The sequence below is a fragment of the Bactrocera latifrons genome, unplaced genomic scaffold, assembly GCF_001853355.1.
Source record: "Bactrocera latifrons isolate USDA-ARS-PBARC rearing strain unplaced genomic scaffold, ASM185335v1 scaffold_15, whole genome shotgun sequence".
Classification (NCBI taxonomy): Eukaryota; Metazoa; Arthropoda; class Insecta; order Diptera; family Tephritidae; genus Bactrocera; species Bactrocera latifrons.
This window is the reverse complement of record NW_017534963.1, coordinates 717,698-731,124: the sequence shown is the minus strand read 5'-3', so window position 1 is coordinate 731,124 and position 13,427 is coordinate 717,698. Positions and strand designations below refer to the sequence as shown.

General features: G+C 32.9%; 1 protein-coding gene and 1 long non-coding RNA gene across 3 annotated transcripts in view; one reads left to right on the top strand and one right to left on the bottom strand.

Annotated features, from left to right (window-relative positions):
* The window catches only part of LOC108965896, a 25,901-nt gene extending 20,172 nt beyond the window's left edge, over nucleotides 1–5,729 (top strand). Inside the window, exon 2 of the long non-coding RNA XR_001993146.1 lies at nucleotides 5,673–5,729. This is a non-coding gene — a long non-coding RNA (uncharacterized LOC108965896). The remainder of the gene's footprint in view (nucleotides 1–5,672) is intronic.
* LOC108965894 (UNC93-like protein) overlaps nucleotides 1–13,427 on the bottom strand; it is an 84,637-nt gene that overhangs the window by 10,384 nt on the left and 60,826 nt on the right. The window lies entirely within an intron of this gene.

Below are 13,427 nucleotides of genomic sequence, written 5' to 3'. Positions count from 1 at the left end.
ACTTAATTATATTAGAATTTTCTATTAATTTTTTTTATATAAATTGTTCTCAAATGGCTTTATTTTTAAAGCTAAAATTAAAAAAAAAAATTGTATTAATATTTTTTTATGATTGAAGCTTTGGAATTATCATAAGAACACAATTTTACAACCAAAATTAATTGAGACACAATTTAACGCTTTACGGTCTTCTGCATTACTATCCAATAAGACAAGAATCCCTAAAATCAACTCAAATTGTACTCATATGTACGTGTACTAATAGTAAATATTTTTTTGTCACCCAACCAACTAAGAATATGAAACTCACATAAACGCTTAAACAAGCTGGATAAATAAATCGCATATTTTGGCATATAGTACGCACGTACTCTCGAAATTTGAGTTTAATCAAATTGAGAGTGCAAATACTAGCCAATAACAAATAATTATGCCAATTTGCACAATTATATGTTATCAACAAATGTTTCACGCTACAAAAAGAAAACCAAAAACAAGTAAATAAAAATATATACATATGTTAATACAAAGAGCAAACGAAACACATAAGCGGAGCGCACTAGAGATGATCAGCGACATTATACAGAGAGCAAAAAAATATACCTAAAAAAGTTTTATATAAACAAAAATTATGACAAATTATTATATTATAATGAATGAAATCAAAAATAACAAATATATAAAATGTCTACAAAGTGAGCAGAAACGTCTCGAAGCAGGCAAAATGAAATTTATTATGAAATAAAAAAATAAATTGGGTATTTTTCGGGTAATTCCATTATTGACGGACGATTTTGTGTAGATGCGACACATACGGATAGCCACACCATATACGCGGCATATAGGCTTATCTGCTTGGCGAAAATTGCCAGCCACACATATGTATGTATGTATGTACACGCATATAGATTTTTAGTGTCTTCTTCGTTTGGCCACCTGACATTACAACGAAAGATTGCATTGCTATTTGCATCAGCTTGTGGCCAGTCATTTTCACTCTTAACCGAAACAAAGCTAGATGACGCTGACAGTGGAAAATTTTCGTAAAATTTTTTCTAACTTTTTTTTAAGTCCCTTTGGCACATTTCAGAATTTGATTTTGTTTTCGTTTTATTTTGCTGATTTTTCTTGTAATTAAATTAAATTGCACCTTGCAAGGCTATTCTATTGCAATTTAGCGCTGCAACAATTGACAATGCAAAATCAAAGGTTGATCACTGATTCGGCGACAATTGATGAGTGTGCGCTTGCTAATGAAGAGTGTGAGCGAGCGTGAGAGTGTCTCGTGGGCGAAGAGATTCTACTAAAGATTGTGTACTGTTGTTATTGTTGTATGGTTCTAGTTGTGGCGCTAGTACAATGTTGTGAAATCAATGTAAACACCAATTGCTGAAACAATAGCAAAAAAAAACAACAAAACAGCTGGTAAGTAAAGAAATAGCGCGCACAGCTAGCAAACAAAGTAAATGCGCACACAAACACACATGTATGTATGTAAATATCCACACATAAACACACATATATGTTTGTATGTACAAGCCTTAAAAGAAAATATTGTGTTGAAAATCGAATTTCCAGTCAAAAACCAAGCACAGCTGCCGCCGTAGACAGTAGTTAAAACAACAAATAACAATGGGTAGACGTCAACAAAAACAGCGCGTAATGTGTGATTGCACGCCCAGGCATCTGCCGCTGGTTGCAATGAGCGTTTCGTGGGTGGCGGCATGATGTCGATTCGCAGATTTGCATGTTTTATTGTTGTTGCCAAAACAAAAACAAAAAATAATTTAAAAAATATGTACATATATTATGAACATTTTAATTTTATTTGTTTATTTTTTTATAATCAATATAATTTTATAAAAAAATATTTAATTTAAATTAATTAATTTATTATATTTAATTATTATTTATGATTTTGTTATGATATTAATTTATACAAACTTTTACATTTTCTATGCAATTAATAATATCCTTTTTATTATGATTAATATTTCAATTTAAAATATTTTGCTTTTAAATATGGTTTTTGAGTTATCGCAAAAAAATTTTGCACAGTTCCTTTTCTCACTTGCTACAGATGTCCGATACATGAAATTGATTTAATTAAATTTAAAATTTTGCTGAATTTAACTTAATTTAATTTTATATCATATTCTAATAATTTTTCTTAATTAATTTTTTAATTCAATTAATTTTATTTTTTCGTATGATTTTATTTTTTTATTGCACGTTCCCACCCAATAAAACTTTACGGATAATCAACAAAAAATAAGCTGAAAAACATTAAATAAGTAGATAATATCCGATAACGTAGTCTGTATGTACATACACATGCATGTAATGACCTGTGTTTCAGTGCATTCATACGCCGTGGTGCACCTATTAACACTTGCTTAATTTAATAGCGCGTTGCGAATTTGATGGATAAATTAATTGAACACATAGATTTAATAATATGAAATTATTTGCTCGCTTTGAAATTTTATTTTCACAACAACAATTACTAAGTAATTATTGCAGCGGTACAGCCACGGCGTGATTTATCGAATATTTTCTATAAAACACGCTTCTAATAAAGAAGTTCAATCAAAAAATAATTTCTTGTATAAATTATTGTTTTTAATTTGTAACTGTTTTAATTCTTTTATATATTATAGTAATTTTTATACAATCTAAAATATGTTGAATCAATTTAGGCCAAATTTGTTTTTATCTATTATATCTACATTGCATGCGCAATTTAACTGGGCCAGTCCGGGTGATATTTGTCCGCTTGTTATACAGCATCAACTTGTTTAGGCTAAGTGGCTAGCTAATTGACGTCATGAGTTTCCAAACTGCACTGTTTTCAAAAATTTTGACTGTTAAATAATTTATGTCTTTTAATTCTTAATTAACAACAAGTATGTTATGACTTATTATGAAGCCAGTTTTCAAAATTTAAGCAAATAATTAAGCAATAAAAGCAGCAGGAAATCCCCGAAGCTTAGATCGTTATAAGTTTGTGTCTAATGAGCAACCAGTTAGTGCTGCTTTTAAGTACTAATTGGAAAAAATGTCATATATAACATATGGGGTAGTCGAAAAAGTATTTTCGTTTTTTCTAATTCTCCTTAAAACACATACATCCAACAGTACACAAAAATTCAAAACAAGCCACTACCACGCAAGCATTTTGTTGTTGCACAAAATCTGCAACGAATTGTGTGAATTTCAAACGCAAATTACCGTGAAATAGACACACGAGATGTGAAAAATATTTTTTTAACGCATATACAGACATGTGCTTATCTTCTTTTATAAGTTTATTATATTATTTGATATTTGTGTTTGTATTTGCACCTTCTGTGCAGTCACAATGAAATTTTGCATTTTTGCCTCGCACCACGTTCGCTTTGTGACCGCGGCCTTGTCGTTTTCAGAGTGTCGTAACAAATTAAATTCATATAAAACACCAACAACAACAACAGCAATTACATTGTAAATGGGCATTTAAATAGTTGCAGCTGCAACAGCTATCGATTGCACAAGCATGCCGCAACACGAGCAAAGCCATATACCGCCGTATGTATATACATATGTATGCACCTCATTGCTGTGCATGACTTGCCTAAAAGCGGCCGAAATTCCTATCACAACGCCCAGCAGTGTGTCAGGAGTGGCGAAAACAAAACGCGCAATCACGGTGCCAGCGTAGCCAACTAATTTGCACCGAAAAACAAGAAAGTAATGAGCAGAAGGAATAAAAAATTGCACGCACACATTCATACACACCCAGGCGCTGATAAACAACGGCACATCATAAAAATAATAACAACAACAATAATAAAAAATATTGCATTGCAATAAGCAACTACCTTGAGATTTATTTTTAATTCATCGTTCATACACATACAAACGAACATGCATGTGCACGAGTGCAAGAGCAAATAATGCAAAAACAAATCTCAGACAGCACTTGCTTGCTTGCTTGGTCCGCTAGGTACCTGGCACTGCCGCAGCGCCGGCGAAAATGATGAAAAGCGGGTGCGAACGCTTGTAATGAATAATGTTTATAAGACAAAAACAAGCAGAAATTATTTTGTTTTTACTGACAACACAAAACAAAAACAAAAAAAAAACACACGATTTGCAACCTCAAAACACGAGTACAAATTACAACAAACAAGCTGGCAAACAACGCTCAAATTTGTAAGCGCTTCGGGTGATTAGTTGTTAGTGTTTTATTTAATTTAATGATTTAAGTGTGGCTTTCTGCATTTTACTTCCACTTTAACAAATAATAATAATAATAATAAAATGTGGCATGTGGGTTTTCTACTATTTTTTGTTAGTTTTGGTATCGGAAACACATAATGGACTAACACATGGATGGAGATCCATTTTGTCTCATAAATTAAAAATTTTCCATTGAAAGTTCTGTGATTTGGTTCCTGTCTTTACTAAGTGCAAGGTCTTACCAAAATTTGATTGCCGGTCAAACACAAAGTGTTTTGATATTTAATTGAACGGCCACAATCTTAACTTTTTGTCTTATAAAAACGAGTTATCAATGGAAACTCGAAAGTAAAGTTTTGTGATTTGGTTTCTGCCTTCGCTGAGCAAAACAAATTATCAATTGAAACTCGAAAGTAAAGTTTTGTACTTTGGTTCCTGTCTTCACTAAGCGCAAAGGCTTACCAAAATTCGATTTCATGCGACCAACTAGCTAGCAACTTATAATTATAGTTGATTAATGGCCACTTTTTAGGTTGAAGAAGCAAATTGTATTCAGGAAATATAAATATCCAGTTGGAGAGTCATGGTGTTTGATATTTTATTTAATATAGAAATAAAACAACGTGAATTTATAGAACTTAATGTATTCTCAGACTGATTTCTGGGGGGACTTCGAAAAAGTCGTTGTCTGTGAGAAAGATTTTCTGCTTAAAATTGTCTCATAAAATAGAATCCGAAAGAACTATTATTACAATAGATAATAGAGGTAATAATTGAAGGACTAGGAAAAATTTTGATTTTTTCCCCGAAAAAAAGTTTTTTAGTTTACACTTCAGAATGGCTTAAAAATCGAAATTATCATCAAAAATCTTATTAATTCGATAATGGATAAATATATTCAAGAATCTTGCATTTAAAGTGTTGGGTACCGATTAGAATGCTCGAAATAGTTTCGGAACTGTTTGCTGGATCAAAATCGATTTTTTGAAAATCGTGGATATATCGTATGAAAATAGGTAATTTTAGTAGCTGTTCGAATACATAAAAATCACTTTAATGCATATACATCCTACATTTAACCTTAATATGCCATATCCAGCTACTTTACCAATTCCAGCGCGGAATTTCCATTGAGCGAACATTGAGACTATCTATGGCCGCCTATTTAGCTGTTATTGAACCAAATAATATATATTAGTTATACATAGAGAAGGTAAATACCAATAATTGTGCACATTTTGCTCATCATTCGGCACCACTCGCTTTATCATTCATGCCTCGCTACTTTCGATAACTAGTTGTGGGATGACACTTACTATCAGCATCGAATATAAATTTCACAATATTCATACATTTTATATCACTCCACAAGCCTCTCCCTTTAAATGCACGCGAACTCCTTTAATTTCACTTCACTTATTTGCTCTTTTTTTCTTCTTTTTATTTTGCAGCTATCAAAATGTCATAGCCCGCCAATAACCACTCCTTCGAACGGAAAGTAAGCAATTAAAAAAAAAGAACGAAACGAAGAAATGCACTCGTAAAAAAGTGCAAAAAAATCATTGAACACCGCTTGACCGTAAGAATCGACGCGAACGCTCCAAGCGCGTCGAATGCGAAATTATTGCAGACAAAGGAAATGAAAATGCCTTTGTAGTGGTAAGTAAATAAAAATACTACAAATATATTTATGCATATGTAAATATTTGCATGAGAACAAAGTGTCTAGAGTGTGCATTCATTTAGTAAATAAGAGAATGATTTCCAATCAAGTACCTACTAATTCATGGGCTATTTGATAAGTACAAGTGCAAAGAGGCGTAAAAAGCGTCTAACTCGAACATGTGTACATGTGTGTGCATAATTTCTTGTTTCATATTTTTTTATAGCGTATTATGTAAGAGCATCATTAATGTATATAGCAAGCATAGTGTGCAGACATTGATTTGTTGACGCTGTAGACTTAACAAATGTTGAGTACCTTCAAGTACTTTTTATACTTCTAATTTTTTATTTAGCTCTAATAGTTGATTATAAGCGTAAGTCTCGCGATATTTGTCGGTGAAGATCATTTGCTGTTGGCATGACACTTGGATTTACCTTGACCCTACTCAAGCGGCTGTTCATAGTAATTCGCTGCTAGTTTGAAGTGAAAATCGATAAGCTTCATTGTTTAACAAATATTTACATATTTGCATAAATTTTATTATGTATGCATGCTATGTACTTGTATGTATACTATGTACTTGTGTGTATACTATACACTGTGTGTTATTTATGTATATATACATTTTCATATATGCTTGACAAATTTACAAAAGTATGTAAATAATTTGTTGATAAAACTGCGGCAGACTTGTTGAAACTGGTTAATAAGCTCAACTTCAATCTCGCCTTTATTCGCTTAATTATTAGTTAATGGATTTCTTATATTTATGTGGACAAACACTGAAGTTCCACTTTAGTTACAACCAAAAGCTGGTACATTGGTGATCTATTACTACTGAAATTACCCTTCACAGATGTATTTCTTATAGCCTAAAGGATATAAAAAGATCTGAAGGATACATTTGCCTTAGGTAATAATCTATGCCGAATTTCCTATAGCGGTCCGATTTCGGCGTTTCCGACAGCTTCTTGGGGCGAAAAATACGTGTACAACATTTTAGATTAATATCTCGAAAACACGGCTGAACCGATTGACACGCGGTTTTGTGCGAACTTAGTCTATCTAGTGCAGGGCATAAAAATACTGTTGTTTTTGTTGTAATAATAAAAAATATTACAAAATATAATTTAAGGTTCATATAGTGTCAGCCGTCGGTGCGGTTGCGTAGGTGTTACTGTTGTGAGAACTAAATCAAGTGTTATAAATATGTTCAGACACATGTTGCTAAGCTTAGAGATGTATATTAGTTAAACAAAAAAATGTATATAAAAATAAAGCAAAACATAATAATACGTAAACAAAAGTAATGTTGCCAGCAACAAATGTTTATAAACATTGTTGATAAATGTAAAATGTTGCTATACTGCAAACAGCAAAGCAGTTGATTGCTGCAAATATGCATGATGCAAGCAATATTTATTACAAACAAAAGTGAAGCTGCCAGCAACAAATGTTTATAAACATTGTTGACAAATCTAAAATGTTCCAAGCAGGTGATTGCAGCAAATGGTTTTCTGCTATTTTTCCACAATCTGTTTTACTTTTATTTTACTTTGTTTCTGTTTCTAGCTGTTTTTGTATTTTTGCTTGCGCCAGCTGAGCTGCGACTCAAATTGTCCTCTGGTCTGTCTGTCATGTCTGATGACCGCAAAAGTTAAACAAAATTCACACAAAGAAAAGTCAACCGCAAGCATATAAATAGCGACTACAAAAATAGCAACAACAACAACCACAACCAGCTACAACCAAAAGTGCTATTTGACTTTGCGTGTGCGCACATATACACTATACAAGTATATGTCCCCCGTAAGGTATTTATTACACTTTGAGACCGGCTTAGAGGCGCAGCCGCATGTAGTTGCTTGTGATACTCAGCTTCACAGCAACATTGCCTGCGGCCGACAATCGCATATTGCAAGCAAAACGACCACCAACACCGGCCACCCAGCTGCGTATCTAAGCGAAAAGTCTTGCTTGGCCGGCCAGTTGGTTGACTGGCTGCTTAGTCAGGTTGGTTGGTGCGGCCGAAACCCACTTTTGGTTACAGCACGAGATTTGCACACACAGTTTGCATGTTTATTTTTAGCTGTTGGAGCAAGTCGTGCTTCTTGTTGTAAGTTTTGGTTGTTTGTTTAGTTTTCTTTTTTTTTATAATTTTATATTTTATTGTGTCGTGGCCTCTGTTGCCGCATTGTGGCTGTCCCGCGCAGCATGGCTCTCAGCTGCCTGGTTGCATGCTTGGATTTGGTGTATAATTACAATTTACTGGCTGCCGAAAATTTGTTGCATGTTTGCTAAAAGTTTTCTGGTTTATTTTCTGGTCTCCATTTATTGCCCATACACGAAGTGAGCCAAAGTGCGAACGAATCGGTAATGGTTAACGTAAATACATATGTCGAAGCAATATTCGATATTTCGAATAATTTATGCTTTCGTGATATTTCCATGTCGGTTTAAAAGTGTTTCAAATCCGGTATAGATTTCTGAGCGTGCACATAACTTGCTTAAAGTTTGCTGCAATTAGGTGTAAGACTTTGGGGTGTGTTTTATGCAACGTACAAACGTAAACTTGTTTCGATGAAGAAAATGTTACTGCCTTCGAGATTCCACTTTGATACTAAGAATTGGTTGAAAACTCGAATTATTTTCGAAAGAAGATACATTATAATAAATGTAGATAGCAAAAGGGGTACTTGAGGTGTGTAACTTCGCTAAAACGTGGTGTGATATGAAGAACTTGAGTTTTCCTGTACCTCGCCCTTAGTAGAGCGCCGCACTATATGTGATATTCTAAAGACTTTTGAAATATCTTGATATGATTTTGTGTGTAAATTTTTGAACTACTGGTTATTTTACGATATTTTTTATTACTATTTTTTCTTTCTTCTTTGAAAGAAAAGAAACAAAAATATTGCCTATACTTGGGCGTGATGTCGCTTAAATATAATTTTGAAATAGTACGGCTAATAACCAAATTTGGAGTTTGAGTTTCCAAACACACTTTAGCCACCAAGCAGTGTAGAATCCGTCTATTTTAACTACCAATCTCGAAAATTAAACTCGTAAAGCTTATATAATTTTCTGAACATTATAAAAGACTGTGCTTAAATGTAATTTGGTGAGGAGTTACCTTTGCCGAATACTGAAATTTTACATGTTTATTGTATTTTTAGGCTATATTTAACTTTGCGCCTAATTATAGGCTACTATTTTATTTAACTTTGTTAGTATATAAGTGGAATCGTGGCCTTCTTTTGTGGGCGAAATTAAGTGGAAGTTAAAATCAGAATATTACAGAAGCCTACTAACTTATAGTCGATCATTTACTAAATTTAAATTTGTTACAAAAAAATATTATATTGATGGTTAAATTAAAGCAAAAAAGAAGGCAATGAAATGGAAAAGTATTTCGATGCATACAAGTTCATATACCTACATAATGCTCCTAAATATGTAAAAAATTTTAGGAGAAACAAAAAAACCAAACACCACCTTACTTCAAAATCTCATAGTACTTCTCCATTTAAAAGAAGACGCTCGCACTTCGGTTATTTCCACTATTACAGATTTTCTTTTTCATATCAATTAATAAAAAAAATATGACGGCAAATATTGAGAATGCATGTACATATGTATGTGTCTTCCATTATATATACCATTTGTGCGCTACTAGAATGGAACGGCTATATATTTTTCAATTTTTAATTGAAGTTGAGTCCCCGAACAGCGTCACTGGCAAGCAAGCGGTTAAAATAAATAATATGATGAAAAAAAAGTAAGCACGAAAAATGGTTTGGCTTAGACTGGACTGGTTTGGTTTATACCGCCAAGTACTTGACGCTACTGGCCGCGCACCGATCAAACCAACACACATACAGAGAAACGCAAGAAGTATAAAGTGGACACAAAGTCAGCAGTGAAAAAGAAAAAGTGTCATTTGGCATACAAATGGGTGCGTCTCAGGCGAACAAAAGCGAAGAACCTCTAATGAATGCACATGTGATAACGCTGTGTTGTATGTAAGCGGGTATGTGTGAGACATTGCGTGTTGGTTACATGCGCATGCGCAGTGAATACATTTTCTACACCACTAGCGGGCCGCTTATCCTGCTCTACACGCTGTTCTTGCGCTGACCACAATTCCATTCAATTTATGACCCAGCCTATAGCATTTTATACGAGAACAATTTCTATATACATATATTGTATGTATGTTTGTGCAGAAAAGTGCTTATTTTTACTGCTGGCAAATAAGTATTGCCCACTGATCTGTGTTTGCTATGGATTCGACACTTGCTCTTTTTACGCATAGTCTTGCTTTCTGCTTGCCTTGCTTTAGCATTTCTTCTTTGTATGTAAGCCACAGGCGTTGTCATTTAAATTAATCTTGAGTCATTTATTTATGTATTTCTGCCATTGGCATATATATTTGTTTGCATTAAGGTGCCTTTGAGTCAGGCGATGGCTTTTTGCAATTTATATATTTTTTGTTTGCTTTGTTTTTTGTTTAAGAAATTTTGCTTTTATTTCATTGCGTTCTCTGCAGATATTGCTTTAAAGCGTTACGTGCTGGTTGTGTGCGGTTTGAGTAAGGTTTGTACTTGTTGCCGTTGCTATTGTGTGCTTTTTACACTTGAGAAAGTAGAAATATTGCTTATCGCCAGCAACGCTCATGCGACTTAAATAAAAGTATTATGCATTCGCGCTTGCTCAGTTATTGATTTACGTACATATCAATTTATATATGTATGTATGTACATACTTGTATGTATATGTAGGCGTACTCTGTCCATTTGCTTGTTACTTTACCGATCGCTCAAGGCGCTTTTTCGTGCAATTGAAATATTTTTCCTTTCAAACATTTAAGTCGGCTTATGAAATCATGTTTATTTGTACAAATTCTTTGATTTTCGAGTAAAAAAGCTGTCGATTTCTGCTTTGTTGGCCATTTTGTTAGACCATTTGATGCTGAAACTGTTCATCGAAGCATTAAATTAACCCAGAATGCACAATCAATATTATCAATAGGTACTGTCTTTTATTGGTTACGTTACAATTTCGACTTTAAGAGAGATAAGCGCTTGAATTGAGGTTAAGCTCAAGTTCTTATTGCTCTTATTAAACTTTAATAGTCCAAAGAGCAATGAAAGGTTATTGACACAAACATGTAAAATCATCTGTTCTTATATCAACCAAATCCTAAAATTTTTTTATTATTGCTAGAATATATATTTTATGTTGCGGAAAGTTTTTTCTTGCAGTGCATGCTCTTATTTTCTATAAATTGGCACTAAAATCGATAAAAAAAGTTGATTTTGATTGGTCTGTTTGTATGTCAAAAATATTTTCGGTAATAATTCCTGTAAAATTTCGTGAAGTTGTCTTGCCAAATAAAAAAGTTTTCCATACAAGAACTAAATTACGATCGATCAGCTTATATGGCAGCTATATGCTTCAGTATGAGTAGATACTTGAAGAGGAAAGCTCTTGTGCAAAATGTCAGTTCTAAATCTCAAAAATTTAGGGGATAGTTCGCATTCATACAGACAGTCATTTTCAGGCTTAATAAACACAGCCTAACTTGTTAAATAAACTTTAGTAAAATTACAGAAGTCTTATTTTTATCTGTTACTTTAAAAAAAAATCTGTTCAACTGTGGTGAAACCCCATTCTCCAACTCTTTTTACAATTATCTTATGTTTTTTGCCATTAAAGTTGGTGCTCATAAATTATGACAAGTGCTGCCATGTAAATCAGCGTTGTCAATTAAAATTGTTTACAAGGTTTTCATATGAAATAGTCTCTAGTGAAACAGAAGCATAAGAAGCACATATTTGTATATGCATCAATAAACAGTGCAACATATCAAGAATTGTAAACTGACTTCCTCATGCGATGTAATGAAAGTTAATATGACAAGTGGCTGAAGTGTTTATGCAAACAAGTATTTGTATGCATGTGGCTTGTAAGAAAAGGAATATGAATGTATATAGACTTCTTTTAATAAATCCACAGTGAAATGTCAAGTTAGATGAAGACTAGTTTATAACTAACCATTATTGCATTAGCAAAAAAAAAACATTAATCTGGATTTTGGCTCAAATTGAACTAGTGAAAAAATAATTGAGTTTCTTCTTCTTCTTTAATGGCGTTTATAGACGAAAATAATAGCTTTCCATTAATAATGGCTGAGTGAGAGTGAATTAGTACAAAAAGGACAATATAATATGCTAATAATCACCATAATCAGAAACATTAAACTAGGTAAAATAGGCTAACTAATCCAATGACTAATATTTTATAACTAGTACAGAAGTAGTACAAAACGGACCATATAAAATCCCAATTATTACCATAATGAGAAAGAACAAACTGGGTAAAAAGCTAACTAGTTATTTAACTAATATTTTATAACTAGTAATTAATTATAGTAAATGAACTAGTCCGAAAAACACTATATTTAAACCATGTTATGGAACGGGTTTATATTAAGCTATTGTGAATTTGAATGCATCAATATAATAGTATACGGTTTTTTCTTACTTTTTCGCAAACAAGCGGGTGATTTTGGTTCATAATTCAACTTAACTTGTTTCTTTACATCTCTCTCTTGAACTTGTTAAATTTTAGATCGAAATCGATATTTGGGAAAAAATAGTATTGGTGTCTAGTTGCGACCACGGCTCATATTATATTAGCAAGTTTCATTAAAGTTTACCTAACTATTTCACTACTGGCTACTTCAACGCGCTAATATATAGTTTTAATTTTAAAATTTATGTTCAACGAATTTGAGTTTCTGAATACAAATTGCACTAAAACAAATGCTCACAGAAGAAACGTGCTTATATACCCCTATATATCACCATTTCAAGTTTTTACAGTGTTCATTTCCACGAAATATTGCTTAAATTGCAGCACAGCAAGCTGTTTGCACTTATGCTTTTCTATCGGCAATCGATGACTCGTGTTTTTGAATGTGTAAAAATCGGTTATGCGCAATTGAGATATTATTATTTCCAGACAAATGAAGTGTAATTAATACGGACATTGCAATAGCAGTGAGTGCATAATTACAAAGTAATCTTGCTTTTACTATAAATAAATGTTTTTTCTAGACAAATGCACCTGTCAGTTTGTAGACTACTAATGTTAGCCGCTGATAGTTAGAGAAAATTTAAGTATTGTAATGACTGGATGTTACATAAATTATATAATACAGAAAATTCGCATAGGAATATGAATATATAAATTAATTTTGAACTCAAAAAAGACCTGAGCTACGTGCTGTTAACAAATTTTGAACGCCTTCACGCAACCGATGCCTCGCTAACTACGATAAATATGTAGACTTTATAGACAAGTGTCTCAAATTGCGAAAACATTTATTCATGCAATACTTAGCACGCAACGGCAAATCAGTTAATCGCGTGTGCCGGACATATTTGCGGCGTAACTTGGCATTTTATTTTTTTTATACTTGGCGATCGTGTCACAAATCGATCAAATGTCTTCAAAGAAATGAAAAAATAAATTA